This window comes from Trachypithecus francoisi, unplaced genomic scaffold (genome assembly GCF_009764315.1).
Source record: "Trachypithecus francoisi isolate TF-2019V2 unplaced genomic scaffold, Tfra_2.0 Lachesis_group2, whole genome shotgun sequence".
NCBI lineage: Eukaryota > Metazoa > Chordata > Mammalia > Primates > Cercopithecidae > Trachypithecus > Trachypithecus francoisi.
In genome coordinates, this window is record NW_022681465.1 from 58,130,286 (window position 1) to 58,156,656 (window position 26,371).

The following is a 26,371-nucleotide window of genomic DNA, read 5'->3' on the forward strand; positions in this document are numbered from 1 at the left end:
ATTAAAACTCATCTTGGAGACACAAATGTGTTTCTGGGTGTTTCTTTCCACACAAATCTGATTGCCTCAAGGTAACTGTCATTCTTTTATGAAGTCACAGAAAAGAATTCAAAAGCAAATCAATGAATATACGTTAAATGTTTGTCTACTATAGAATTCTAGTATGCTTTCTTGCAAAAGATCAAGAATTGAAGGATGGTGTAGGGTACTGACTAGAAGGAAATAAATCAGAAATGTGCCATCATTTTGAAGAAATTATAATGGCAAATAAAGTACAGACTCTAACTAAAAATTATTCTGACTATACAGGTCTTAAAGAATCCCTCAAGTTTCCAAGTGTGCATGCACAAGAAGAAATGAGAGAGATGAAAATCCCACAAAAAGTAGACTTATACTTCCGTATTCACTTTAAATGTGGCCACAGAGGAATGGACAAAGAATATTCCAGAAAGCTGAGCAAGGGGCCACAAAAAAATAAATAAATGAGAGAATTCTTTCCAAAGAACAGCGTTAGGCTGTAATCATGTGTCTTTCCCTACTCCTAGGGAAACAAGACTTTTCATACAAGACTTCTAGCAGGATTTCATCATTGTTCTTGTGTGTATCTGTATTTTATTTTCATAATGGGGAAGTTCATTGCAATTATCTTGTTTGTACTCTGCCATTGTATATTGCATATGCTGAGAACAAATCCCTAGTCTTCCTGCTTCATACATTTAGAGCCACACTCCCATTTAATAGAAAATACTCAGATAACTGGAGCTTTTAAATTGGATGCAGAAACTTGTTGGAAACACAAACACCATGAAATCTTCATCCAGGGAGGGAATGAGCATGTTCTACATGTGGAAAAAAGTGATAATAAAATTGATATTTGGTGAATAGAAGAGCAAAATGGTAGCGGCTGAGAGTACAAATGAAAGATGTATCTCCCTATACTACAGTAATAACATTCTCTGTTTCTGAGACTTTGTCTTGTGACGGAGCCAAAATAAGCAAAATATGAACAGATCTTGGCTCATGGCTCACTGTAACTCGATGTGTATGATTTTCTTGCTCTTCCCCACTTGCCCATTTGCTTATTGAATATTGAAGCCCACAGTAATATTGTGTTGAAGTGTGAAGGACTCCTCCTAGGTCTCTGAATGACTAAGTGGAAATGAGTCCTAATTTGAAATCCCTCACTTACACTTCAAATGAATAAAAAATTGAATTCTATTTTGTTAAACAAGCCATTGTTATTTGAGTCCTTATCTGTTACAGGACCTCACATTATTTAACTAATCACTGTACCTTATGGGTTTGTTGAGGTAAATTAATCACATATATCAATTCATGTAAATTAACTCATGAATGTTAGCTCTCGTACGATAATGTGTGTAACATTTTAGGTCACAAAGCACATGAGTGTGGATTTGGTTTATCAATAAAATACAAATATTTCATTAAGGATCATATGTAATTTATGACTAATAAAGAAAAGATAACATTTCTATATAGTGCAAAATACGGATGCATGAAAATGGCAAGAATTCATCAGACATTAAATTGTGATAATGGCTCATGTTTAAAAAATTTTGAAATTAGCCCACTATGTGGTGTCTGATTTCTTCACATGTTTACAGTACAAGAATAAATAGAGTAGAAACTATCAATTCACAATTTTTAAAGCCTTTCAATTTTTAGTATAAAATTTGTTTTCTCCTAAATGTGTAATAGTTATCTATCTGCAATAATCCGCTGGAACAAAAACATCCAATGTTTCAAAATTGTGAAAATATGATTGTATTTTGCTGGGGAAATTTTACATTATATACTAAAACGAGCATTTGAATTAAAGTATATGTTCACAAATTTCCATATGGATAGGGAAACAAGATTGCAGACAAATTAATTTTCTCAAATATTAAGCAATCCTACATGTGATACTTGATGATCCTTTAAAACACCTCAGGGATATTCTGTTGGTAATATACTAACATATTTAATCAGAAGTCAGTGTAGCTTAGGTATATTAATATTATGTTCCAACAAAACACCCTGGAGTGAGCTTTATTGCTTAAACTGTGGAAAGGTCACACATTTACAGCATATTATCGTGTTTCAAAAATAATTATGCTTTCATTGTCAGTTGGGGAAATAGAAAGATAAGATCTATAATACTACATGCAATTAAATTTAACCTTCTTAATGGAATATTAGTCATCTGGGATTTACTTTCAAAATTTACCAAGAAGGTACTCCTTCTATATGTATTCATATAAACTAGTCAATGTAGAAAAAAGACCATGACTCATTTGGATAAACTAGTCAATGACCCATTCCATGAGCTCTAAACATCAGTTATCACATGCCTTCCAAGTAGACCCATTTGACTTTCCAAATGTCAAATCACATGACGCATAAACATGAAAATTCTTTTTTCAGTTTATTTTTATATTATTTATTTATGTTATGTTTCCTTCTATTCAAAAGCCATAAAACATCCTTTTCCTGTAAAATGTATTTGATCTGGATGATGTATGTAGAGTGCAGAGAAAGGCACAGTGTGAACAAACATTACACAATTGCTGCCGTGAGGCACTTGCATTTACTGCTGTGTTTATCAAATAAAATACTAAAACACTAAATGCTTAGATACCCATAGCTGCAACTACATTTTCAGAAAATACGAGTCTATTGGAAATGATCCTTAGGAAAGGTACAGTGAAGATAATTAATTTGCAGAAATAGAAGCCCTCTTAAACCTGTTAAAGATTCACTGAGCCATGTGACATGCTTCCAATTTTGTTATCACCATTAATTCCAAAGTTGTTTCACTTAATAGCAACGTACAAGAAAACAGTGATTAAAGATTAATTTTATTCTTTACTTCCAATTCCACACTGCCTTGAAATAGACATTCCAGTAACACAAACTGTCCTAGAAACTACAGTGAAAGTTTTTAACAAAAATAACTAACTGAGGTGTTTGAAAATAATGGCATGGCCACATGGACTTAGAATGGCACCAGTATAGTTTTGGTATTGATATTTTTATCCTAGGAAGCCCAACTGTTATATACAATGAATTGAGAATGATGATACATACTTTAAGCTTCTAGATTTACATTACAGTATTTTAATTTAGATATAAAAATAATTTTCTTAAAAAGATATAATTGGAACCAAAAGATATAGTGAATTTGAACAATGTGCTATCAATAAAATTGTTTCCATAAATTTCATATCTTGTCACTAAGAAAATCCCAGTCGCACATGAGCTTCCCTTGTGTATTCCTTCAAACATTTAACGAGAAAACACCTGTTTTACACAAATTCATCTAGCTAATTAGAAAGAATGTACTCTTCCTACTGTATTTTGTGGGAACACAAATTCAAAATTAAGAATGAATTATGGACTTGAAACATAAATGATGACATGCATGCAAAAAATCCCACTACCATTCAAGAACATCTATTCTGTGCTTGATTTTGTCACCTCTTTCACTGTCCCAATGAAAAGTTATGGTTATTAACTTTTGTCATAACTGTTTGAACAAATCTAACTGCTTAATATTGAGTTTCACTATGACTAACAGTCTTTTTTTATTTTAAAATTTTTGCTTTATTATTTCAGTCAGTTTTTATTTTGGAATCAAAGTGTGGACGTGCAGGTTTGTTGCAAGGGTATATTCCATGCTGCTGAGGTTTGGGGTACCATTGAAGCCATCACATAGGCAGTGAGTATAGTACCCAATAGATACCCAAAAGCTTTTCAACCCTAGCCCCTTATGGTTTTTCCTCTCTCATGTGGTCCATCTGTATGTCCATGTGCATCCAATGTTTAGCTGCCATTTATAAGGGAGAACATGTGGTATTACGTTTTCTGTTTCTGTATTAATTTGCCTAAGATAATGACCTCCAGCTGAATCCACATTGCTGCAATGGACATGATTTCATTCTTTTTTTCAAGTTGCATATTATCCCATGGTGAATGTATAACACATTTTCTTTATCCAGTCCCTAAGTGATGGGCACCTAAGTTCATTCCAGGTCTTTGTTATTGTGAATAGTGTCACAATTAACATATGAGTGCAGGTGTATTTTCTTTGTCACAGAACAATTTATTTTCTTTTGAGTACATTCCCATGAACAGGATTGTTAGGTTGAGTGATAAGTTATTTTTTAGTTCTTCAAGAAGTCTTCAAATTTCTTTTCCCAGTAATTAGCCCTCATTAGTCCACCTTCCTTACTCTAGCATAGCATAATTCAAAATAGAATATCAAAAGTAATATAATTATGTCCTATTTAAAAATGCTTTTGGCCATGACATGTTAGGTTTGATTATTTAGAACTTTTATTATTTTATTTTTATCTTTCCACTTTCACTATTTTGCTAAACGTTTAAGCTTCCTACCTTCTAATTAACCCAACACCCTGAATATTTTAACATCCCATTAAGTGGCAGCACATTAACTGAGGTGGGTCATTGCATGTATTCTGTTCTTTCTTTTTCATTATAGATTGTGTGTTTAGAGGTAGATATCTTAGCAATTAGTCATATGTTCCTGGAATATGAAGAGAGATGACAGAATCCAATCAAGATGAAATTGATACAGCAGAGATCCTGGAAACAGAGCTTAACACAGCATCTGGAATAAACATTGATTTTTCTCCCTTTGAAAATGGTGGGATTATGACAAATCTATTCATGGATATTTTTGAAGGTGTCTGTATGAGAAAAAGGGTGTATGTCTTTGGCAAGTGATACATTGTAGCCATTGCTATTGCCTTTTCAAAAGTCCTTCAAACCTATTTCATTGTGTTACAGCTATGTTGCTTGGGTATGATTAACCCGATTAACCCAGTCATAACTGCAAAGACAGAACTCGATTAGTTTAATAAAACCTTTTCTACCTTGTGTGTAATGTTTATGACTCAGACTGGTTCGAGTGACCCAGATATTCAAACCAGAAATACATACAGCTTTTATGTAATAGTTGTCAGAGATACTTTCTCTCCACCCTGGCTCTAAGTAATGGAGAATGTACTGGTTTATGAGATTGTTGGAATTTTTGTAATCTCAGACAGAAGCTGAAATACAGCTAAGGGTAGAGCCAAAAGATTCACCAAGAAAAACAATCAGTATGATTAAAAAAGTATGTCTTGATTCCACCTAACCTCCCTACTATTAAGTAAGTTTATCAATGTATTGACCTCGGTTTAAGTCAGTTAGTTTCCCAATATTTGCAGCTAAAGCCTTTGGATATGGAGTGAGATGGAAAGATGTTATCAGACTAATCTTTTCTTACTGGTTTTTTTTCACTTGATTAAAAATGGTGATGTTTACTAACAGAGAGATGAATTTTGATAGACAACCTAAATTAAGGATATACTTGTTAATTTGAAGGAACTTCAAAACCACAAGTAGGTTTGTCAATCATGTCATTGATTAGAAACTCAGATGAGAGGACTAGTAGACATTAAGCCATAAATAAGTGAAGCAATATTTTTTCCAAGGAAGAAATTACAGAATAAACAAAAAGAAGTATTTTTACTGAACAACTTAAAACCGTAAAAAATTGCAAATAGGAAGAATATAATGAGCCTCAAAACAAGAGTAGTGAGAAGTGACCCAAAAAATTGAAGGAAGGAAATGGAAGACAGTATTAAGCAACACACACACACACACACACACACACACACTTAACTTAATGAAAGAGTAGTACCATATTGCCAAATTCTATTTCTAGGTCAAGTAAAATGGTAACTAATTTTTCATTTCATTTAGACAGACACATGTCATTGAATAGCTTAGAGAATGGTGTTTCTGTGATGGTGTGGAATTAGAAGTCAGACTAAAGGCATCATCACATTTAGTAGAGAATGAGGACATGGAAACCACATAAACTTAACCAGTAATAAGAAGAAAATGAAGTTTATAAATATGTGAATATTTACTTTAAAGAAGTTGCGTGTTTGTATATTTTTAATATATTTTGATTTACTTTTTTCATACACAGACTTAGTTTTTAGGAAAAGTTTTATGTATACAGAAAAAAAATCAATCAATCAAAATTAGAGTACCTATATACCCTCCCTGTCCCAAGAGTTTTTGCTATTAATATGTTGCATTACTAAGATACATTCATTATAATTGATGAGTCAATACTAATAATTATTTTAATTAAAATTCATAGTTTACTTTAGGGTTTACTCTTCATGTACATTCCTGCAACTTCATGATGTTAAGCATCCACCATTACAGTAACAGTGAATGTTTTCACAGTCCTGAACCTCCTCTGTGCTGCACTTATTCATCCCTCTCTTCTCCCCGGCAACCACCAATATTTTTACTGTCTCAATAGTTTGACCTTTTCTATAGTGCCATATTGTTGAAATAATACAATATGTAGCATTTTCAGGTTGGCTTCTTTAACTTAGAAATGTGCAATTAAATTTCCTTCATGTCTTTTTGTGGCTTGGTAACTCATCTTTTTAATTATTGAATAGTATTTCACTGTATGAATATGCTACCATTTGTTATCCATTCACCTATTATATTCATTTTTAGATTGGCATGCTTATATATTTTATCTGTTTGATGGAAATACTTCAGAGTAGGAAGGGAGTCAATAGAGTAATATTCCTTATAAGGTAAAATAATTTTTCTTCAGTTGGTGAAAAGACACTATGTCCATTGAAAATCAGGAGAGCAGTAAAGATGAGGTATAGCAATAAGAAATCTGTCAATTTCAGGGTGAAAACTGAGAGTTGTTATCAAGTAATTTTTTTTTTTTTTTTTTTTTTTTTTTTTGAGATGGAGTCTCACTCTGTCGCCTAGGCTGGAGTGTAGTGGCGTGATCTCAGCTCACTGCAAGCTCCACCTCCTGGGTCACACCATTCTCCTGCTTCAGCCTCCTGAGTAGCTAGGACTACAGGCAACCGCCACCATGCCTGGCTAATTGTTTTGTATTTATAGTAGAGATGGGGTTTCACCATGTTAGCCAGGGTGGTCTCGAACTCCTGACCTCATGATCCACCTGGCTGGGCCTCCCAATTAATTTTTATTTTATCTGTGAATTGAGGTCTGAATCTATCAGAAAATAAAGAGCACAATAAAAGAGAATCTTTGAAATATTTTAGAATGAGTGTTGGAGAACCAGTTTGTATTTCTTTTCATATGCAATGGTATTCACAGCCCAGAAATCCTCATTTACTCCCTCTTAAAGCTTGTGCAAGAAGCTGTTAATTCTTGTTTTAATTAAATTATCTCAAATTGATTTTGTAAGTGAACACTGTTACCATGTAAATGTATTTTTATATGGAGAATATCTTCCCAAAATAAAGTTTATTACTTTTACAGCATTTTGACATCACTAAAATACTTCACAATTCACATTGATTTAATAGTGAAATATTTTTTCAATTAACAGCACAGTACCAAAATATAAAATTATATTTTATTTTTAAAGCATGTTCAAATTATATAAACTCAGAGAAAAATAATTGCAGTTTATAAACAATAAATCCATTCATAATTGTCCTCATATCACCTCATTTATGTAAATTAAATGACTTTTCTTCAACTGCTAAAAACATGTTTTTAAAAGAACTCTCACAAACTGAATAAATTACCACACTTGTTTAGTGATAATTATGTACCCATTTAGGAAGCTCATGACATTAAAATTTATGATTATGCAATTACAATTATCTTCGCTTATAAAAAAAATCTATAAATTTCCAGATAAACAACAAAAATACAGACATTTTGACTCCTGACAGATCTTCAGGGGGAAGACCTTGAGAGTGTATGGAGGGAAGATACAAAACCTGGACTGAATAAGAAGGAAGCTGAGAACCCTGCATGGGGCTACTGCACACCAGGATTTGTTTCTGGCCCCCAACAACTCCAGGGGAACAGATGAGTTGAACTGACAAGGAGCAACCTGCTCTCCTCATGGGCCTCTAGAATCCCAGAAGAAAGAGAACCCTCAACCACTATGGACACCTGAATTGGCAATGAGAGCTGCTTAAAGAAGTGTCAGGGACTACATGCCATCCAGTACAGAGCCCAAAGGGTTTAGTGCCAGAGCATCTATAGTGGAGAGTGCAGCCAGGAATGCCCACCCCTCCCCCACCACCGAGGAGTCACTCTCATAGGGCACTTTAACCCTAAGGAAACTATCAGACCTAAACTCTGCAGGGAAGTCTCCACCATCAGACAGAGATGGCTCAACTGCACTGGTTCTCTAGCAAGGGTTCTAAACCAGGTTGAGATGACTGAAATGACAGAACTAGAATTCAGAATATGGATAGGAATGAATATCGTTGAGATGCAGGAGCACATTCAAACCAAATCCAAGTACTCTAACAATCACAATAAAATGATACAGGAGGTGACAGACAAAATAGCCAGTGTAGAAAGAATGTAAATAAGCTGCTACAGCTGACAAACACATGACGAGCATTTCATAACACAATTGTAATACTAATAGTAGAATACACCAAGCCAAGGAAAGAGTCTCAGAGCTTGAAGATTGGCTTTGTGAAGTAAGACAGACAAGAATAAAAAATAATAAATAATAAAGAGGGATACACAAAACCTCTGAGAAATATGAGATTATATAAAGGAGCCATATATATGTCTCTTGGCATACCTGAAACAAATGGAAAAAATGGAAACAACATGAAAAACATATTTTAGGATATCATCAATAAAAACTTTCCCAACCTAGCTAGAGAGGCCAAAATTTAAATTTGGAAGATGCAGAGAACCCCAGTAAGATACTTCACAAGAAGATCATCCAGAAGACACATAATCATTAAATTCTCCAAAGCGAAAATCAATAAAAAAATGTTACAGTCAGCTAGAGAAAAAGGTCAGGTCACCTATAAAGGGAAACCTATCAGACTAACAGCAGACCTGGCAACAGAAATCCTACAAGCCAGAAGAGACTGGGGACCAATAGTCAATATTCTTGAAGAAAAGAAATTCCAATCAAGAATTTCATATACTGCCAAATTAAGCAAATGAGAAATATGATCCTTTCAGACAAGTTAATGCTGAGAGAATTTATTTCCACTACATGTCTCTGCATAATAGCCAGTTAACTTCATGATGTCAGGATTACATTCACACATATCAGTACTAACCTTGAAGGTAAGTGGACTAAATACCCCAATTAAAACACACAGAGTGGCAAGCTACATAAAGAACCAAAACCGAATTATATGTTGTCTTCAAGAGACCTAGCTCACCTGCAATGACACCCAAAGGCTCAACATAAAGGAATAGGGGAAAAAAAGTTGCCAAGGAAATGGAAAACAGAAAAAAGTAGTAGTTGCAATCCTAATCTCAGACAAAAGAGATTTTAAACCAACAAAGGTCAAAAAAGACCAAGAATGTCATGATAAATGGTAAAGGGCTCAATTCAACAAGACCAAATAATCCTAAATATATATCCACCCAACACAGGAGGACCCAGGTTCATAAAGTTAGGTCCTCGGAGACCTTGAAAGAAAAAAATTTAAACTCCCACACAAAAATAGAGAGAGACCGTAACACCCCATTGACAGTATTATGCAGATCATCAAGGCAGAAAACTAACAAAAATATTCAGGACCTGAATTCAACACTGGACCAAATGGACCTGATAGACATCTACAGAACTCTCAATGCCAAAACAACAAAATATACATTCCTCTTATCACCACATAGCAAACACTCTCAAATTGATAACATAATCAAAAATAAATCACTCCTCAGCAAATATAAAATAACTGAAATTATACTAAGCACATTCTCAGACAGCATTACAATAAAATTAGAAATCAAAACTAAGAAAATTGCTCAAAACCAGACAATTACATGGAAATTAAAAAACCTCCTCTGTAATGACCTTTGCATAACTAATGAAATTAAGGTAGAAATCAAGACATTCTTTGAAACTAATAAAGACAAAGATACAACATATAAGAATCTCAGAGATACAGCTAAGGCAATGTAAAGAGGGACCTGTATAGCATGAAATTCCCACATCAAAGAGTTAAAAGGATCTCAACTTAACAGCACAACATCACAACAAAAAGAACTAGAGAACCAAGATAATGAATTCCAAATCAAGCAAAATACAAGAAATAGCCAAACTAGAGTGGAACTGAAGCAGATTGAATCAGAAAACCATTCAAAAGATCAACATATTCAGGAGAGTTGGTTTTTGAAAAAATTAATAAGATACACTGCAAACTATGCCAATAAAGAAGAAAAGAGAGAAGATCAAATGAACACAATTATAAATAACAAAGGGGATATTACCACTAACCCCACAGAAATACAAATAACTACAGATAATATTAGGAATACCTCTATGCACACAAACTAGAAAACCTAGAAGAAATTAATAAATTCCTGGACACATACACACTCCCAAGACTGAAACAGGAAGAAATTAAATCCCTGCACAGCCCTATAACAAGTTCTGAATTTGAGACAAAAATGAAGAACCTACTAACTTCCCCCCTCCACTCAAAAAAAAAAAAAAAAGCCTAGGATCAGAAGACCAGAAGGATTCACTGAATTCTACTACATGTACAAAAAGCTGGTAACATTTCTACTGAAACTATTCCAAACAAATTTTTTTTTAAAAAATGACTTTTCCCTAATTCATTCTATGAGGCCAGCATCATCCTGGTACTAAAACCTGGAGAAATACAACTAAAAAGAAAACTTCAGCCAATATATTTGATGAACAACGATGTAAAAATCCTTGGCAAAATACTGGCACAATGAATCCAGGAACATATGAAAAAGCTTATCCACCACGATGAAGTAGGCTTCATCCCTGGGATGCAAGGTTGATTCAACACACGCAAATCAATAAAGGTGATTCATCACATAAACAAATGAAGACAAAAACCACATGATTATCTCAATAGATGCAGAAAAGTCTCTTGATAAATTTCAATATCCCTTCATGTTAAAAACTCTCAAAAAAATAGCTAAGCTATTAATTTTAATGGTAAAAAGTGCAATTACTTTTGAACCAACCTAATAACATTATACTGAATGGACAGAAGCTGCAAGCATTCCCCTTGAAAACTGGCACAAGACAAACGACCTCACTCACTACTCCTGATCAACATAGTATTGGAAATACTGGCCAGAGCAATCAGACAAGGGAAAGAAATAAAAGGCATTCAATGTGATGAGAGGAAGTCAAGCTATCCCTGTTTCCAGATGACATGATTCTATATCTGGAAAACCCCAGTCTCAGCCCAAAAGCTCCTTTAGCTGATAAGCAACTTTAGCAAAGTCTCATGAAATGAAATCAAGGTACAAAAATCACTACCATCCCTATGCACCAACAACAGTCAAACGAAAAGACAATTCAGTGACACAATCCCATTCACAATTGTCACAGACAGCAGGCAATACCTAGGAATACAATTAACCAAGGAGGTGAAAAATCTCTACAATGATAACTATAAAACACAGCTCAAAGAAATCAGAGATGTCACAAACAAATGGAAAAACATTCCATGCTCATGGATAAGAAGAATCAATAGCATTAAAATGGCTATACCATTCAGCACAATTTATAGATTAAATGCTATTCTCATGAAATTATTAACAGCATTCTTCACATAACTAGAAAACACGATTTTAAAACTCATATAGAACCAAAAAAGAGCCCAAATAGTCAACAGAATCCTAAGACAAAATAACAAAGCCAAAGGCATCACGTTACCCAACTTCAAATGATGCTACAGAACTACTGTAACCAAAATAGCATGGTACACATAGACCAATGGGACAGAATAGAAAGCCTCCCAAGAAGACTTTACATGTACAACCATCTGATGTTTGACAAAGCTGACAAAAAGAAGCAATAAGGAGAGGACGCCCTACTCAATAAATAATATTGGGATAACAGGCTAGCCATAAGGAGAATATTAAAACTGGACTCCTTCCTTTCACTATACATAAATATCAACTCAAGATGGATTAAAGACTTAAATGACAGACACTAAACTATTAAAACTGTAGAGGAATACCTAGGTAATATCATTCAGGACACAGGCATGGGCAAAGATTTCATGTTGAAGACCCCAAAAGCAATTGCAGCAAAAGTATAAACTGATAAATGGGATCTAATTAAACTAAAGTGCTTCTGTGCAGAAAAATAAGCTATCAACAGAGTAAACAGACAACATAAAAATGGGAGAAAATATTTGCAAACTATGCATCTGACAAAATTCTTATATCCAGCATCTATAAGGAACTTAAATAATTTACAAGAAAACAGTCCCATTAAAAAATGGGAAAAAACATGAACAGACACCTTTGAAAAGAAGACACGTATGTGGTCAACAAGCATATGAAAAAAAGCTAACTCTCACTGATCATTAGAGTAATGCAAATCAAAACCAAAATGAAAGGCCAGCTCAAACCATTCTGAATGACTATTATATAAAAGTCAAAAAATAGCAGATGATGGTGAGAATGAGGCGATGTGATGGCTAATATTCAGTGTCAACTTGATTGGGTTGAAGGCTGAAAAATATTGTTCCCGGGTGTGTCTGTGAGGATGTTGTCAAAGGAGATTAACATTTGAGTCAGTGGTCTGGGAGAGGCAGACCCACCCTCAATCTTGGTGGGGACCATCTAATCAGCTGCCAGTTTGGCTAGGATAAAAGCAGGCAGAGGAATGTGGAAAGACAAGACTGGCTAAGTCTTGGCCTCCAGCTTCCTCCTATACTGGATGCTTCCTGCCCTCAACCATCAGACTCTAAGTTCTTCACCTTTTGGAGTCTTGGACCTACACCTGGGGCTTGCCAGGAGCTCTGTAGTCTTCAGCCATAGACTGAAGACTGCACTGTCGGCGTTCCTACTTTTGAGGTTCTGGGACTCGGGCTGGCTTCCTTGCTCCTCAGCTTTCAGATGGCCTATTGTGAGACCTCATCTTGTGATCATGTGAGTCAATACTCCTTAATAAACTCCCTTTCAAATATACATCTATCCTATTAGTCCTAGCCCTCTAGAGAACCCTAATACAGGAGAAAAATGAATGCTTATATATTGTTGGTGGGAGTGTAAATTAGTTCAGCAATTGTGGAAAAAAAGTGTGGCAATTTCAAACAGAACTATTATTTGACCTAGCAATCCCATTTCTGGGTATATACAGAAAGGAATATAAATTGTTCTACCATAAAGACACATGCACATGAATGTTCACTGAAGCACTATCTGCAATGGCGAAGACATGGAATCAACCTAAATGCCCATCAATGTTAGACTGGATTTTAAAGTGTGGTACATATATACCATGAAATACTATGCAGTCATAAAAAAGAATCAGATCATATCCTTTTGCAGGAACATGGATGGAGCTGGAGGCCATTATCCTTAGCAAACTAATGCAGGAACAGAAAAACCAAACACTGCATGTTCTCACTTATAAATGGGTGATAAATGATGAGAACACATGGACACATACAGGGGACCAACAAACACTAGGGTCTACCAGAAGACGGAGGGTGACAGGAGGGAAAGGATCAAGAAAAATAACTAAGGAGTGCTACACTTATTAGCTGGATGATGAAATAATCTATACAACAAACCCCCATGACACACATTTACCTAAAAAACAAATCTGCACATGTACCCCGTACTTAAAGTAGAAGTTAGAAAAAATGACACATGCATGCCTGTGTTCATCAGGGCACTAACCACAATAGCAAAGTCATGGAATCAACATAAATTGTCATCAACAGTAGGCTGAATTAAAAATATGTGGTGCATATATACCATGGAATATCATGCAGCCATTAAAAAGAATGATATTACTTCCTTTGCAGCAACATGGATGAAGGTGCATGCCGTAATCCATCATAATCCTAAATGAACTAATGCAGGAACCGAAAATCAAACATTGCATATTCTCACTTTTTTTTTTTTTTTTTTTTTGAGACGGAGTCTCGCTCTGTCGCCCAGGCTGGAGTGCAGTGACCCGATCTTGGCTCACTGCAAGCTCCGCCTCCCGGGTTTACGCCATTCTCCTGCCTCAGCCTCCCAAGTAGCTGGGACTACAGGTGCCCGCCACCTCGCCCGGCTAGTTTTTTTTTGTATTTTTTAGTAGAGATGGGGTTTCACCGTATTAGCCAGGATGGTCTCGATCTCCTGACCTTGTGATCCGCCCGTCTCGGCCTCCCAAAGTGCTGGGATTACAGGCTTGAGCCACCGCGCCCAGCCCATATTCTCACTTTTAAGTAGCAGCAGTGAAACATTGAGTACACATGGTCACAAAGAAAAGAACAGTGGATACTAGGGCCTACTTGATGGTGGAGAGCGGGAGGAAAGAGAGGATTGAAAAACTACCTGTTGGTACTATGATTATTATGTGAGTGATGAAATAATCAGTACACCAAACCCCCATGACGTGCAATTTACCTATATAACAAGCCTTCACGCGTACACCAGAAATTAAAACAAAATTAAGGAAAATACAGACATTTGTGTGTTTTTGGAAAATCTGTGATAGTAAATATATTCACATAGCATGTAATGATGACCATAAATCAATGATAACTTAATGGGTTTTGGAATTTTATTTTTGAAATCCATACTACTTTTCTCAATCTGTGTATAGTAAAAATATAATATCTCTTTTTAGAAAAAGTATAATATTATTTGAATAATAGTTTAATGGAAACAGCTAATCCAGAAATTATAATGCATATCAAGAAGCATTAAAATTATTTTTTAATTTACTAAATTTACATAGATATCTTCAAGTACCAGAAAATGAGAGTATCTGCAGTGCTATCTAAATTGAATATTATTTAAAACAATAAATGCTTTATTATGCTTTATTTGTGATCAAAAGTTAATGTGCCTAAAACTAATTTAAATTTAAGGATTACTAGAGGGTTTTTAGACATGTCTGAAAGCCATCTGAAAGGTCTAACAGTTACCTGGCTTTTGAAATATTCTGCATCTAGATTCTTTGGAACAGATTGATGTTGAGCAGAATATTTTGTATTTGCTATCTGGAACTTAGATTATATAATCTTTCTAGTGCCTACGTAAATAATAAAAAGATAAATGAAACAAAATAATACAGTAGGGTACGATTTTACTTTATATGCATGCATATACTAAGTTACTAAATAAATAAATATGCTACATATAGTAAATACTAAGTATATTATTACATATCTATTTCATATGTGAAAACCTGTGGCTCACATTTTTTTTATACCTTTTCCTTTGCTGATTTTATCAGCAAATCAGCAAAGGAAAATGGCATATAATACACTATTTACCCTATAGAATTTAGGAGTAACCAGGTACAAGTCCTCAATTATCCTCTCCTAGTGGCCTCAAACGGGCACCATTTAACTCTCCAAGCAAGGACTTATGGTGACACATACAGTGTTGGCAAACAGAGAAGCCCAGCTGAGTTTTGAAGACAGGGTTTTTATTGGCAGTCAGTCTTGCAGGCACGCAGCATCTACATAATCAAACTACTCTGTATGGCTCCATCCCATCAGAGGTCAAACTGATACAGAGTGGCCCAAATCTCCAGGTACACAAAAACAGGTATACACTAAAAGTTACACTATTAGCTTGAACTACCTGGTATGGTCCAGATTCTCAGGCATACAAATACATTCTTACAGGCAGAATATTCCAAGGGCTCAGAGGTTATATCCCTGGAATAAGTAAGGGACCACTACTATCTTTTGGAATGTTCAAGGTTTGAGCCCACCAAGCTCACTGGGTTATCTCTTTACTATACAATTAAAATTTACAGAACTAGAAAAATCCTAAGGCAATCCAATCACTTGAGAAATAATTTTGAACTGTTATCATGTGTGATGCACTATTGTAAGTGTTAGGTAGATAGCACTGAATAAAAGAAGCCCAATCTCCTAATTTCACAAAGCTTACATTTTCCAGGAAAGAATTATAAATATACAAATGAAAAACAAGGAAAATATTATATTAGATGCTAACAAGTGCTCTGTGAAATAATAAATTAGAAACAGGATGGGTGTGTAATGAGTTTTATTTTAATCAGATTTTCTTGGAAAGACCTTCCTCTGATGTCAGTATGCTAGTTAAATGTGTTCAGGTTGTGAAGAAGCCAGCCTTGTGGACAACTGGTAAATACCATTCCAAGGAGGCAGAATCGGCATACAGAAACACCCATTTGGAGATTCATGTTATCCTGGAAGAACAAGGAGGTAATGTGACTGGAGCCTGGTAAAATGAGAGAGGAAGAGAAGTCATGAAGCCAGATGTGTAAGTGGTGGCATAATTTTTTCTAACTATTATTTTCAACATTCATTATTTGTATTAATATTCATTATGAGATTATTATATTTCAAATTACACAAAAATGGTTTGGAATGACACAGATTTGCAAAAGGAGATAAAGGCATTTTTGATCCTGACTATTAGAACCAAGGGCTAAGAAAATGCTTTGCTCCATGTAGCACTTTTAGTTTGTCATTTGAAATGTCGCATTCAAATTATCTTGTAAATACTACTGCTTTATGAAAAGTACCAATAATCGACGATGTCACAGGTGGCTCTTTTCTGTAAGAGAACAAACAGATTTGGGTACCACAGAGCTACTCAAAGAGATCACCATGGGTCACTGTCATTATACAATGCTCACTCTGCACCATTCTTTCTTAGCCATTGCCTTTTCACATGCCTTTCTTCCCACAGCTGGACTTCTTTGTCATATGTAACGTATCATGCGGTGCGCATTTTCTCTTCTGTCGCCCATGATTGAGAACAGATGTTATATGCGTTATAATTGTCTTCAGGAGATCTTGATGCCTTTTAATGGCACTCTGTACCTTTTGTAATCAGGAGGCTTAGCTGCATGCTTAGAGGCCCATGAAGTATAGAACCTCTTTGTATTGTAGGTCTTCACATATAACCCCCAGGCCTGCTGTTCCCCTTTCACCGCTTGCTGGAACAATTAGCATTGGTAAAGGTTTTTCACAACGGGTGTTAATGCCTTGCTGAAAGAGGTAAGGACATTTGGCTTTTCCAAGAGGCAAGGATTGAGCTATGGAAGATAAAAGGTTTACTGATGGAAAAAAATAAAACAAACTTTTTATTTTCCTTACTCTATCTTTCCATTCAAAATAAGTTAATTTTTAGTTTTTAATTACTTGATGTCAAAGAACAAGCAAAAGAAGATTTATATTCAAATTTGGGTTATCAAAATGTAAAATGTGTTTTTATAATTTTTAATTATTTTGATCGGATCAGAGAATAATATAAATAAAATCTTGCAGAAGGCCTTCTATGTGAATGCTCGGTTGTTTACCCTGGAGAATTCTGGATAAACAGTCAGATGATTCTACACTCTATGTATGTATTGATACATACGTTGTAGACTTCAGTGAATGCAAATGTACTTATTCTATCTGTTTCTGTTTTTTGTTGTTGTTTTTTGTTTTTGTTTTTGTTTGTTTGTTTGTTTTTTCCGTTTGGGGAAAAGACAAGCTAGTGAGAGAGCTGAACACAGGGAAAGGAGCTCCACTGTGGTCCTAAAACACCATCTGCATTCCAATGATTAAGTCTTTAAATGCAACTTTCTGTCACTGTAATGACCTTACATGGGTTCTTAAAACTCTGAAGCCTTCTTTCTTGTGTTCAAAATTAATATTAGTAATGATAACAATATTTATTAGGAGTTAGTTTACTGTGTGCTTTATAAACATTTACTTTACATTTTTGCTACAGCAGTGCATAGTAGTGGAGTTGGGAGTCCAAATCCAAATTCCTTCATCCGTAACCTATTTGATTCCCCCAAAATACTTTTTCAGCCCTCTCCTGGTTAGCACACTTAAATCTATGCCTGATTTTCTTCAAAGCAACCATTTGTTCTGCATAGTCTCTGTTGTACTCTGTAACAAACTGTATATATATATACACACACATACATATACACACACATACACACACACACATATTCACACATACACATATGCAAACTGATTACTTTCTTTAACTTCCCAACTAGAATTGAAATTTTTCACTTAATTTAAAATGTTTACAGTTAATGTAACTCTTCAGTAGAAAAGAGTCAGGTGACCTTCATAAGAGCCCCGTGGACTTGGCATGGCATTTCTTTAAATATTCAGATCAATTTGAGAGGAGTGGACACCTTAAAAATATTTCTGTCTTTGAGCATTGTGTATCTGCCCAATTATTTACATTTTCTTAGTTTAAGCATTGTGTTCCAATGGTGCCATTCGAGGACATCAGGAATGTTCTTTTTCCCTGTATTATCTGAATAATTTTGTACAATACTGGCATTATTTTCTTTTTAAATATTTAAAACAAATTACTTGTGAAGATATCTGGATCTAACATTTTCTTCAAATGAAAGATTTTGTTTTTTGTTAGAAGAATAATTTTTTCACTGTACTAGTTATCAATTAACACACGACATTTCAGACTTTCTCTTTCTTCTTATGTCAGTATGGTAATTCGTGTATTTTATAAAATGTTATACATTTCTTCTAAGATGTAAAATTAGTAATTATAAAATTATATACAATTATATACTTTTTCTCTCTATTACCTTTTAATGTCCATCATAAGATCTGTATTAACGCCCCCTCTTATATTTGTAATATTGATAATTCTACCAACAACCCTTGAACTTGAAGAGAACAGAAAAACCCCAAATGAAATTGCAACTCTAAATAATCACTGTGTGACTTTTTTGTTAAGTTCGCCAGGATTTTATCAGTTTTATGAACCTTTTCAAATAACTTGATTTTAGTTTTATTGATATTTCTCTTAAGATTTTTCTTGGCTGGGTGCGGTGGTTCACGCCTGTAATCCCAGCACTTTGGGAGGCGGAGTTGGGCGGATCACGAGGTCCGGAGATCGAGACCATCCTAGCTAAGACGGTGAAACGCCGTCTGTACTAAAAGTACATAAAGCATTAGCCAGGCGTGGTGGCCGGCACCTGTAGTCCCAGCTACTCGGGAGACTGAAGTGGGAGAATGGCGCAAACCTGGGAGGCGGAGCTTGCAGTGAGCCGAGATTGCGCCGCTGCACTCCAGCCAGGGCGACAGAGCGAGACTCCATCTCAAAAAAAAAAAAAAAAAAAAAATATATATATATATATATATATATATAATTAATTTCGGATTTTATGTATATTATTACATATTTTAATTTATTTTACGTTTAATTTACTCCTCTTTTCCCAGCATCTGATGATGAAAACTTCGTCCATTGATCATAAAGACTTAAAGCTCTAAAAATTTTTTTTTTTTTTTTTTGAGACGGAGTCTCGCTCTGTCGCCCAGGCTGGAGTGCAGTGGCCGGATCTCAGCTCACTGCAAGCTCCGCCTCCCGGGTTTACGCCATTCTCCTGCCTTAGCCCCCCGAGTAGCTGGGACTACAGGCGCCCGCCACCTCGCCCAGCTAGTTTTTTGTATTTTTTAGTAGAGACGGGGTTTCACCAGGTTAGCCAGGATGGTCTCGATCTCCTGACCTCGTGATCCGCCCGTCTCGGCCTCCCAAAGTGCTGGGATTACAGGCTTGAGCCACCGCGCCCGGCCAGCTCTAAAAATTTATTCAAGCATCACACAAATTCTGATTATGTTCATATGAAGTTCCAAATATTTTTATATCCTTGTGATTTATTTATTCAGCTATTCATGATTATATGGAATGGTATTAAACAGTTTTCGACTATTTGAAATTTTTCTAGATACTTTTGTTGTTGATTCCAATTTAATTTAATTTTGGTCAGAAATTTATCAAGACTTATTTTACATTTCAAATGATAGTTCATCTTTGTGAATGCTCCATATGTGCTTGAAAAAACTGTGTTTTAGAGCAAGGTCACTTTATTTTATATGATCAGATCTCCAGCTTTGCCTTGTATAACTTTTGTCTCACTTGTATAATTTCTGTAATCTCTATTTTACTCAGCTTTCTAGGACTGTTCTCTGCCTGACCTCTCAGAATGTTGTTCTTTATGTGTACAACTTAATATTGAGATGCAGGCTGAGGGAAGCAGTTTTGGGATTTGCTTGCTTCCACCTTCTCTAGTTAACTATCCCTCGAATTGTAGATGTCTCAACAGCCCCAGCCTCTGATCTCTATGTATTTTACCCAGCAAGACCACTGCTATGTGATTAAGGTACACTTCCTGTTTGAAAAGTGCTCCCTGCACAAAACTATTTTGAATATGACCCTGTCTCGGTGGGATCACAGCCTTATGCTTTCTGTTATTCAAGGAACAATGCCAGTTGATAGATACATTTTGTACAGTAATATGGTGGATACTTATGAAAGCAGGTATATCACTTCTCTATTCTGTTCCATTGGTCTGGGTGCCTGTTTTTGCACCAGTACCATGCTGTTTTGGTTACTGTAGCCTTATGGTATAGTTTGAAGTAAGATAATGTGATGCATCTGGCTTTATTCTTTCTGCTTATAATTGCCTTGACTATTCAAGCTCTTTTTTTGGTTCCAAATAAATTTTGGAATAGTTTTTTCTAGTTCCGTGAAAATTACATAGGCAATTTGATAGAAATAGTGATGAATCTGTACTTTTCTTTAGGTGGTATGGCCATGTTAATAACATTTATTCTTTTTAATTCATGAGCATGTAATGTTTTTTATATTTGTTTGTATTTTGTATGGTTTCTTTCAGCAGTGTTTTGTAGTTATCCTCATTGACATCTTTCACCTCCTTGGTTAGATGTATTCCTAGGTATTTTATTTTTTTGCGTCTGTCATAAATGAGACTGCATTCTTGATTTGGCTTTCAACTTGCATATTATTGGGGTATAGAATGTTACTGATTTTGTAGAACTTTTTTTCTTTTAGTTCTGCAACGCCTCTTTTTTTAAATAAACATATTTTTGTGTTTTTTTTGTAAATTTTTATAACTTCTCTTTGTTGTTTCTTTATTATCCTCCCATTCTATGTATCTGCCTTTTATAGTCAGCTAGGTTATAATCAAAGAAAATAAAATATTAGCCTTATTTCTCCTTTAGTACCAATTCCACTCATTTTTTGAGTTGAATTAGATGTTAATAGGGACATTTGCTTGCAGATTTCTATGTTACACATATTAAATAAAAGGACTATGACACTTACTTTTAGGAAAATCTTAGGCTTCTCCTGGTCCCAGTGGACAAGTTTATACCAAAAGCCAGTTCTCTTAAACCAGTCTATTTTGTATCTGGTTGTTATGCTTTAGCTTTTATAGCCATAGCTCTGCTTTGTCTATCTCAAACAAGCACTACTCTTCTTTTTAAAAATATTTATTGCGGTTATTACATCTATTCCAAACTTTATCAACTGTACTCAATTTGTCACTTTTATTTGATTACCTACCCTCCTCTGAGGATTATTTTACTTTCCAATTTACCTTCAAAATCATTATATCTTTTCACTAGTTGTTTCAATTTCCATCAGCCTCAACATCTACAATGCCCTTTTCTCCAACACAAAGTGCCTTTTGTCTTCAGGTATCATCTTAGTACTTCTTTTGATGAAAGAAAGAGTTATTTTATTCACATTTCACAATGAACTATTTAGTTGGGAGGAAGACAGAGCATTGAATAAGTACAGAGATTGTACAACTCCAATGCCTTGACCTCTTGTCAAATCCTTGACCTTCTACTTATTACTTGTATAATCCTGGAAAAATTACATTATATTTCTGTGCTCCAGTTCCTTGATGACAAAGTTTAACAGTAATGGGCATCACTCAATAGTTTTTCATTAACAATTAAATAAATTAATCTATGTAGAGCACTCAGCACAAGATTTAGCACATAAAATGTACTCAATAGATGTAAGATATTCCACTATAACTATTTCCTGAATTTTCAGCTTTTGTGTATGTGGGTACCTAACACGATTCTTTTTATGTATATGTTACTTTGAGATGAAATTTCTTATGTCTGTAAAATATCATTTTACTAACTCATAAATTCCTTAACAATGTTCCTGTTCTTTCTCATTAAATATTTTAATAGATAGTATTTTTTCAGAGAACTTTTAGGTTCAGAGCTAAATAGAGCTTAATTTCTCTAAACTTATGTCCCAAAATAAGAAGAAATTGGACTCACTAAATATTCTAGCATCAGGGATTAGAATAAGCCTTTATATATCCCTCTCATAGGAATTGTGATCCTAATCCTTAGTCTTTAAAAAGTCCCTAATTGCTAATAAATCAACCTGATGAATGTTAATTCGTGTATTAGCTAAAATTTTCACTATTGTACTTTTCCATTTTATAAAAATGTCACCCCTAGGTTTTAATAGACTTTATTTTTAGAACAATTTTCGTTGCCCCCAAAAAATCTATTGAAGGTACAGAGATTCCCCATGTATTCTATTCCCCCACACATACATAGCCTGTCCCATTATCAATATCCACCCCCAGGGTGGTATATTTGTTACAATTGATAAACCTACATTGACACATCATTATTACACATCATATCATTATTAAACATCATATCATTATTAAACTATTGAATTCCACAGTTTACATTAGGACTCATGACACATTATTGCCACCGAAAGCCCATAGTTCACATTAGGGTTCATGGTTGGTGATATGTATTTTATGGGTTTTGACACATGTATAATGACATATATCCACCACTGTAGCATCATGAAGAATAGTTTCACTGCTCAAAAAATCCTCTGTGCTCTGCTCATTTATCCATCCCTCTCTTCTATCCCCTGGCAACTACCAATTTCTTTTTTACTGTCTGCATAATTTTGCCTATTCCAGAATGTCCTATAGTTGAAATAATATAGTACATAGCATTTTCAGATTGACTTATTTTACTTAACAATATGTATTTAAACTTTTTCCATGTCTTTTTATGGCTTAGTAGCTTATTTAATTTTAGTGTTAAATATTCTATTGTCTAGATGTACCACAGTTTATTTGCACTTTTACCTACTTAGTTGCTTCCAAGTTCTAGCAATTGTGAATAAAGCTATTATAAACATCCAAATATTTTTTTCAGATATAAATTTTCAGTTTATTTGAGTAGATACCAAGGAGAACAATTTCTGGATATTTGGTAAGAGTATACTTAGTTTTGTTCAAAGATATCAAACTGTCTTCCAAAGTGGCTGTACTACTTTACATTCTCACCAGCACTGAATAAGCATTCCTGGTGCTGCACAACCTGGCAAGCATTTGGTGTGGTCCATGTTTCAGATTGGCCTTTCTAAGAGATGTGTAGTGGTATCTATTTTTTTTTTTTAATTTGCAATTCCCAAATGACACATGACGTTGAACATCTTTTTAACATGTACTTGCCATTTGCATGTCTTTAGTGAGATCTCTGTTCAAATCTTTTGCCCATTTTTTAATTGGGTTGTTTGTTCTCTTCTTGTTGAGTTGTAAGTATTCTGTGTGTATTTTAAATGGCAATCCTTTATTAGATGTCTTTCATAAATACACTCTCCCAGTCTGTTTCTTGTCTTTTTGTTTTCTTTACATTGTCTTACACTAATTAAATATATATATATATATATATATATATATTTTTTTTTTTTTTTTTTTTTTGAGATGGAGTCTCGCTCTGTCGCCCAGGCTGGAGTGCAGTGGCCGGATCTCAGCTCACTGCAAGCTCCGCCTCCCGGGTTTAGCCATTCTCCTGCCTCAGCCTCCCGAGTAGCTGGGACTACAGGCGCCCGCCACCGTGCCCGGCTAGTTTTTTGTATTTTTTAGTAGAGACGGGGTTTCACTGTGTTAGCCAGGATGGTCTCGATCTCCTGACCTCGTGATCCGCCCGTCTCGGCCTCCCAAAGTGCTGGGATTACAGGCTTGAGCCACCGTGCCCAGCCAAATATTTTTTAAAAAGAATATCTATAGTAATTGTTCTAAATTCTTCATCAAATAGGCCAGATTATAATATTCGATCAAGTGAAAAGATTAGCAAGAGAAATAGTTTTGGCTTAGTTTTTAGTTTTTCTATTTCCATAAGACAACTTTCTGCTTCTTTAGAGGAAGCAATTTGTCATGTCATTGGCAACCAGCCTCTTGGTCCTACTTATTTCCCACTTAATGAAACAGAAACTAGAATGTATTGAGTCCCATAATCCAGTGACAGGTGTACTGATAGATATGGAAGGATAAATATATTTTCTCACATACAGTGACATGTGAAACAAGATACTTAGATACTAGTAGTTCAAGTAATCTAATGGCAATTATATTTATTTAATTACTCTAATTAAGTAATTCTATTTTATGAATTCTTCCAAAAGAAAAAGGATTGTTTGTGTATATGTGTGTGTGAATGAGTGTGTGTGTGTGTGTGTGTTTATAATGTGTTTCGGGGAATGAAAGAGTTAAATTAGAATCTGAAATTGGTATCTACACCAAATTCTGATACAAAAAACTTCAGTATTAAAGATTATAGAGCACTATTTCATAAAATTTAAATACTGTTTCATTGATCATCATGGAAGTTACACTTTGATCTCTTTTAGATGAGAATCTAAATAAAAGAGATTTGTTTTGGCTTTAAATGTCTTGTCTTTTTCTGGGGAGATAAGGTTCTTTTGAGATGGTTGATAAGAGTTATAATATTGACTGTTTTAAAAGAAGAGCTTTTATCATATCTTCCTTGTAGTCATATTCACATAGCTAGCTCAGAGACCTGTATGTCTGAGATGGGGGAAGCTGTCAAGGCACAATTACTTACGGAAACCAGAGGTTATTCTCATGTGTATTACCTTTTAAGGGTCTTATCAGGAAGAAGCTGGAGTGTCCTACCCGCTTCCCCAACCCACTCGCGATCATTCAAATATTTTCACCAGAGAGACCATCCCTAGAACATTAGATTTCTTATTGTCATGTAACAAAATTATCGCAAAGCTAGTAACTTAAAGCTGTATGTGTTAAAGCTTAAAGGAGATTTATCATCTCTTAATTATATGGGTCGGGAGTCTATGCAAAGATTAGTATGTTCTCTGCTCAGGGTCTCACCAGACTGAATTCAGAATGTTAGTTGAGATTGCAATGTAACTTGAGGTTCAGCCTCCTCTTCCAAATTCACTGGTTGGTGGTGGGATTCAAATTCCTGCAGTTACAAGAAGTTATAAAACTGACGCCCTAAGTTTTTATTTATTTATTTATTTATTTATATTTATTTGCCTTTCTTTTGTTTGTTTGTTTGTTCGTTTTTTCTTTGAGATGGAGTCTCGCTCTGTCACCAGACTGGAGCGCAGTGGCGCAGTCTTGGCTCACTGCAATCTCCACCTCCCGGGTTCAAATGATTCTCCTGCTTCGGCCCCCCGAGTAGCTGGGATTACAGGTGCACATCACCACACCCAGCTAATTTTTGTATTTTTAGTAGAGACGGGATTTCACCATATTGGCCAGGATGGTCTAATCTACTGACCTCGTGATCTGCCTGCCTTGACCTACCAAATTGCGGGGGTTACAGGCGTGAGCCACCGCACCCGGCCGAGGCCCTAAATTTTTAGAAGACAGTTGTCAAGCCCTGCTCTGTGACCCTTTTGACAACACAATATGTACTTTTCTTCTTCAAGGCCAGAAAGAGAATGTCTCAGATACTATAAATGTCTCCGACACTTTGTAGAACACAACATGAGATACACCTTTTTGAAAAACTTTACAGTATTTTTAACGAGAGGCACAAGAATGGACAGCAGATCCCTGGCATTTATTCATCTTCCATAGTAAAACAATATACCCAGTGAAGAGCAACTCCACATTTTCCCCTACTGCCAGTGCCCAGCAACCACCATTCTACTCATCCTGTTCTGTTTCTATGAGTTTGACTACTTTATGTACCTCATATGAATCAAATGATGCAGCATTTGTCTTTCTGTGACTGGCTTATTTCACTGTATAATGGCTTTCAGGTTCATCCCTGTTGTCACAAATGGCAGGATTTTCTTCATTTTAAAAGCTAAATAATATTCTGTTGCATGCATATACTACATTTTTAAAATTCATTCACCCATTGGGGACATTTAGGTTGTTTCCGTATCTTGGCTATTGTGAACAATGCTGCAATGAACACAGAAATGCAGACATAGGAGCCGGGCATGGTGGCTCAAGCCTGTAATCCCAGCACTTTGGGAAGATGAGGCAGGCGGATCACCAGGTCAGGAGTTCTAGACCACCCTGTCCAATATGGTGAAACCCCATCTCTGCTAAAAATACAAAAATTAGCCAGTTGTGGTGATGTGCGTCTATAATCCCAGCTACTAGGGAGGCTGAGGCAGAAGAACGCTTGAACACAGGAGGTGGAAGTTGCAGTGAGCCAAGATCGTGCCACTGAACTCCAGCCTGGGAGACAGAGCAAGACTC